A 6,948-nucleotide genomic window follows, 5' to 3' on the forward strand; every position below is an offset into this window, starting at 1 on the left:
TTCCTTCCTTCCTTCCTTCCTTCCTTCCTTCCTTGGTTGGTAAAAGAAACCACCTCCCTTGGTGGTGGTTTCAGCCAACAAACCTGAGTTTTCTTGAAATGAGGTATAAATGGAAAGGGACTTTTGTCCTTGGTGCTGGTTACGATCACTCGACATAATGAAAACGGTGTTAGGATGGAAAGCTGGTCCCATCTGCATTCAGCTGTTCTCTGCTATGGACTTAAGTTAGATGTTTTCATTTTACAGAACAGGGACAATCTAGTCTCAGATGTCTGTTTGCTTATTATAAGTTCTTCTATAAGCTTCTTATAAATAGGTTGCTATCTATATAAACCATTCTTTTTAGTTAGAATGTTTTGTTTGTTTGTGAGAAATGTTTTTAATTAGTAATGAAACAAAACATTTAGTCTTACTAATAATATAATTATGGTGGTATTGCAGTAAAGATGTTGGCCTTACAGTAAAGACTGCTCTAAAATTAGTATACATCTTTTTTTTTTTTGTAGCTGTTAAAAAGGATCTCATGCTTACAAAATGTATATTAAAGGAAATAAGCTATAAAGGATTAATTTAAAGAATTTAATGTTGTTCTTCAAAGCTTTTACCAAAATAATATTTCTAGCAGGCACAACATACTATTTTTACTCTGTTGAAAAAGGCAAACCAGCTGGTTCTCTTTTCTAACAAAAATGTCTCTTTATTTCTGTTTAAAGATATGTGTTTCCTTAATAATCTTAGTTAATAATATGACCAGTCAGAAATGGAATCAGAAAAACAAACAAGAATTATTGTAGTTCTTTTGAAGCTGATCTCATCTGTCAGGGTTATTATGTAGACACATTTAGGTTTATTATAGTGACCATCAACCAGTGAAAACATCAGCTATGATCTCACACTTCCTATTAATATCTATTCCATCATGTTTCAAAGGTAAAACTTGGACAACCGTGGTGAACAAAATTCAGGTAGAAAGAGCAAATACTAACATTGCTTTCCAATAAAAGACAGGCAAGTAACAGAGTGCCTGTCAGTCATAAACGATCAACTCAAAAATTTCTATCAAATCTTTATAGTTGTCTGAAAATACATTCAGTGCTCCTAACTGATACATTCATAGAAAAGGCTACTTAAATTTGAAACAAAGGAATGAATTAGGTGCCAGATCTGTACAAGTAAATTCAAGCTATTAAAAAAAAAAGAAAAAAAAGTTAAAAAAAAGAAAAAGTCAAGTAACTTAGATACTAAAGAATTCTTGGATGATTTTTAAAAATCTGTAAAATTTTTACACCATTGTTACACATGACAGCTTAACTCTTAGGGCAGGAAAACAAATATTCTCTATTATATATTCCATTTTGGACATTTACTTTTGTAGGAATACATTCACTTACAGGCAAACAAATGCACATCAAAATCATTTTTCATAAAACACCACAAATGTTTTTAGATGAGGTAAGAAACTATTCTTTCGAAATATYGGAAAAGCCTTTTTGGAACTACTTAATCTAAAAGAATTCGTACTCATTTTATTTCAAAAATTATCTACCCTTTCTTTGATTTTGTCAAATTTCAGATTCAGATGTTCTATAATAAAAATGCATCARCTACAAAAATAATATTAGGTATTAATGTTAAAAGATCAGGGATTAGCAGTTAGTTAAATACCTAATGCAGTTTTATCATTTCTAAAGATCTACTGAAAGCCAATAATGTTAAAATTCAAACTTTTAGCAAGGTTTTGAGTAAGATGAAATAAGTTGTTAACTCAAACATGCAGATGAAACAGTAGATAAACAGGGGACTGTTTATAATAAACAGCATACGTCTATCACAGGGGTAAACACTGCTTGGCTTACCTGACATAGAGGATGTGGACAGATGAAAGACAATTTTGCAGAACAGCAAAAACCGTGTTCCACATCTAGTGGATACAAAATATCTGTGAGGACCAAAATGATTTTTTTTCCTCCTGCCATTTCCCATCTGCTGCACGTGCAGAGGTTGCTGCTCACTGTTCCTGGAGTCATCAGGGAATAAAACTATCCCATCTCCAGCCTGGGGGAAATGTGGATCAGAACGATGACTTTGGCAGACTCAAGCAGATCAGTCCTTAGTTTATCACTCAGTATAAAGACCCAGTCCTTTTAAGGCTGGTAACTAAATTCTCAGCCCCTTCTGAGCAGTTTGTGATAGAGATGCTCCCTCCTAGCTTCTAACACCGTGACTAACCTACTACCCATTTGTTAGCTAGTAGTGCTATATTCAGAAATACTTGATGTCCAGAAAGAAAACTTGAACTAGCGAAGGAATAAATTTTCGTTGTGAGCTCACCCAAAGGTTAGGCATCTACATGCATTCCTCAAAAGGGATGCCAGCACTGCAAGGGGCTGGGGCGCTGTCAGTGCAGAAGGACTTTGAACAGGGCACGTTGTGAGTAAAAACAAGGAAAGCCAGATTGCTATGAATTGAAGTTTTTATTTCTYTTTTGCATGTCCTGATGCCAATAAAAACTGGGGCTCGCCTACTGTCTCCTGCAACACCTGCGCTAGATATAAGATGCTGAGTATCGTCCAGATATGATCATTCAAATCACCCGGAAAACAGCAGCAGCAACACTGAATATACATGGCTTTTTCAGAAGATCAGTAGGGTATTATATGTTAAGAAACAAACAATTGTTCTATTTTAAATATAACACTTTTGTAGTATTCACTCTGTTTCATGCCTATAAATTCCCAGAAGCCTGTCAAAGCATCATCATTTTCAAAGCTTTATATTGCAAGGTGTTTATAATCAATGGGCTCTCCTAGACCTGGCTGTGCTTATTTAAAACTTTACTTCCCCTTAAAAGAGAAGCAGGAGCAAAGGATGTTGCTCCTAGACATTGCAGTTCATAGTTAAATATATCAGTCTAAGCCATTTATGTGTACTAAGCCAGTACACATCCACTTCTAACATCCCTGCTACAGGGCATCGCTCTCCGAAAGAGCAGAGTTACAGCTGGGGAACGTAATGCCTCAGGCTGGTGCAGTGCCTCTGACAGAGCCCATCTGTCAGGACAAAGTTAGTTTGTCAATGCAGTTATTACCCCAACCATGCCCATGTGATTTCTTGTTTTGGGGCAAAGAGCGAAATACACAAATTATTTTTAACAGTCGCAGAGGAACAGAGATTTGCCACTCACAGGCACTCTCTGACAAAAATAAAATAAAATAAAATAAAATAAAATAAAATAAAATAAAATAAAATAAAATAAAATAAAATAAAATAAAATAAAATAAAAATAAATAAAATAAAATAAAATAAAATAAAATAAAATAAAATAAAATAAAATAAAATAAAATAAAATAAAATAAAAGGCACGACAACAATTTCCTTTATAATCTACACAAATAGATTAACTACCATACACAATATCAATCAGAAGATTTCATTCTTTTTATTTGCCTTTCTGATCTAAGCCAGAAACATGATGGTAAGATATGAGTCAGGTGCTTATATGTCTGCCCTATATCTGCAGGATAAAAGTGTAGGYATTGTAGTCCTGGGCAGTAAGTAAATAACATATGTGAATGTAGCTTGATGCAGCAATAAAGGCTTTGCTTTTTATGATGCCCATGCAAACAACAGTTCTCAATCGAAATGATTTATGCTTCACGCTAGTTCACAAAGGACTCTGGTTGGTCTATGAATTATGAGTAAAGCAAAATATTCATCCAAAGCTTGTCTGAAGGTAGGCTTTCGATGCATTAATAAAACATTAGTTAATACAGCTTCTTGATACAGCCTATGATAACTTCTTATCATAATAAAAACTATTTTTTATTTTAAACCGGAAACTGCTTTAGGTCTGAACACGTTTGTCATCAAATGTCTTGATTAAGTGCCAACTGGCTATTCCCTGATAAACTTTTAACCTGAAGAGTTTCTTTAGTCCTAGCTGGTATCTGGAAGTAGAAGAAAAGAGTTCTCTCTTTCACACAACTTTCACTGCAGAAACCAGACAGAGGGAGGTCTCCATGGCTCCTTCCTAGCAAGTGCAGTACAAGACTATTTTGGCTGGAAACTTCAAATGCAAGTTTTAACTGTCATTCTTCTTTCATGAACTCATGGAGGACATACAAAGTCAGGTTTAAGAAACATACTGCCAAAAATATCATTAATTTTGCCAAGCAAGCAACAGCGGAGATCATTTTGTTTACATGAACTGCATTCTGACGAGCTGAATGGCAATATATATTGTCTGTCCAAGAACAAAAAAAAAAAAAAAAAAAAAGAATTAGATTTGACTGCACCTGTGTTAGGTTAGAAAATAATTCCTCTGCCTGAAATAGTGACTTGATAGAGCAATTTAATAATTGCTCTTTCCAAATGATGGTTTCACACTAACAAGAATATCATAAATATTCTTTTATAGAATATGCAAGGTATTAGCTCATAGCAATGTCTTTTTCACAAGGAATCGTACTGTATCTTTCCTATTTTTATCCTTTTCGCTYTACTGAGTTGGTATATGTTGAGTTTCACAGAATGTTTGCCTTCAGAGATTTATGAGGAAAAATAGGGTAAAGGTTTTAGGGKGACTGCTCTGGGGAAGCTTGCTTCTTAGCTCATGACTTTCACAGCAGATAATTTATTACACAACAGAATTCTTTTWWWWWAAAAAAAAATAGCCATATCACTATTTCTATATCAATTTAAGAGCACAACTTCGGTGTAGACGAGAGGCAACCAAAAAAATGTGGGCAGAGAAAGCTTGAGAAACCAGATCTGCAAATTTCACAATCATTCAACTTCATCTGTATGGGAAAAGTCTTTTGTGTGTGTGTGTGTGTGTGTGTGCGTGTGTGTCACTTAATTGAATAGGATTATGTACTTTACTGGTTGGCAATTGAAAGGAAATGTTCCTCTCCTTTTTGATCCTCCAAGAGCTTTCTGTACTTTAAACAATTGCTAGTCTCATTTGGAACAAAGCTTATACTTAATACATTGTAAGGTGTCTTGAAAGAATTCTCTTGCAGGCACATCCCATTTTTCTTCTCTTAAATCACAGAATGTTCTGCTTTGACATATCATTGAAATAAAAATTAATGAAKAAGTCATATTCTGCCTAAAATCAAAGTGCAAACTTATAATACTTTTGGACATTTTGCTAGAAATAGCTAGGAAGCTACAACTGTACATATGGCAAGTATTCCTTTCCATCCTTTTCTCTGATTTTATCTTTTATGAACAACTGCATGATTATATAGGCATTTGTGCTTAGATTGAAGCAACGCAGAGTCTGAGAGCAGATGTTCCCAAATTCATTTCTAAAAACATGTTGCTAGAAAATAAAAGGAGAGCTAAACTCCCTTCTCCCTCACCACTTGCTGATTGTCTATGAGAAAAACTAGGAACAAAAAAAGATAATTATAAGGGTTATTCTGTTGAAAGAGAATTTTCTTGGCCTAGTTTTAAAGTTTCACACTTGTTAGACTTGGATAAAAAGACAGTCAATGAATACAGCAGAGAATGAAAATGCAAGAGACTTTAGAAGATGATATTAAGATTCTGGGTTTTTTAGAGAATTCTAAACCAGGATTATGATGAGCTAGCAAAAATATTTTCATCATAGTTAAAAAYATTTTGGAAATAAAGAAACATCAAGATTCCTCTTATATCCTCGCTTTTCCTCCATGCTTATGTGAAGTCATGATTTTTTTCCTCAAAATTCCATTACTTAAGCACTGCAATCACTTTTCCATATCACATCTTACCTGATTTCTGCAAGATTGCTCTAGATGTAAGTTCATGAAAGTTTTATTAAAAATCTAACTTATCGCGAAGTTAGCTCTTTAAAAACAACTAAGTTATACCCATACTAAGTTATACCACCCATAACTAAGCTATACCAATATATACCCATATATAACCCATCACCAACAYGGACTAAAGGTTTTGAAAATGTGAAAAAAAAAAGTTTCAAAAAAAAAAAGAGTTTTCTTGCTCCTGATACTGTAGCACCCTGGGGCATTACTGTGCGCTGTAAGCTCCCTGGCAATGTTCAAAAACATGGAGATCAGGTGCTTAGGGACATGGTTTAACAGGCACGGTGTTGAGGTGCCTATGGTTGGACTCGATGATCAATCTTTTCCAGCCAGAACGATTCTATGATTCTGTGATTCCTGATACTTCAGGGCAATGGTGCACTTCTGAAGAGGACATTGAAGGGAAGCGTTTATGCAAATTCCATTAAGCTTACCAAAACCCACAACTTTTTAAATGCTTATGGAGGGAATTCTTATGAGGCACCACCACCATGTGCAATAGCAGTAACGCGAGTCCTCGCTCAGCGTTCTTGGAGAAGTATTCCTGTCCAAATCGGTATAAATTCACCCTTGCCTGTTCCTCTTTTGTGACTGAAGCTGAACTGAAGCAACACAAGGAACTCCAAAGGTGGTGTTGCCAGCCCATTCCTAAGTGCAACACAGAGTTCAGTCAGGAATCCTCTTTTCTGTTTTTTGAATGATTCTGAAGGAATCCTTCAGTTCCTTTTGGCTAGATCCCCATGAGGGATTCCTTCAGGAATAATTCCCCCCAAGGACTTTGTCAGGAATCGCTCTTCTGGCTGTATCTCCTGCAAGGATTCCTCCAGGAACCGCTCTTGAGACTAGATCCCACTCAGGGAGCAGCATAACTAAGGACATGCGCAGGGCGCTGCGTGCCTTCGCATGGCGCAGCGTGGCAAGCCCTTTTGCAAACCAGCGCTTTTGRCTTTATTTCTGTGGCCGAAACACGGGTTTCACGGAGTTGGCTCCGTTGACACCGCAGCTCCAGCGTCGCCAGCGGGAGGCCACGCGAYTTCTCGGCCGCGCGCGCAGGCGGATGCGCGACCCGCTCCGCGCCCTCTTTCCCAGCGCGTTCACCGCGGCCGCTGCCCTCAGCCCGGCTCGAGGCACCGCGCGG

Source organism: Nothoprocta perdicaria, unplaced genomic scaffold (assembly GCF_003342845.1).
Source record: "Nothoprocta perdicaria isolate Ctin4 unplaced genomic scaffold, notPer1 scaffold_388, whole genome shotgun sequence".
NCBI lineage: Eukaryota > Metazoa > Chordata > Aves > Tinamiformes > Tinamidae > Nothoprocta > Nothoprocta perdicaria.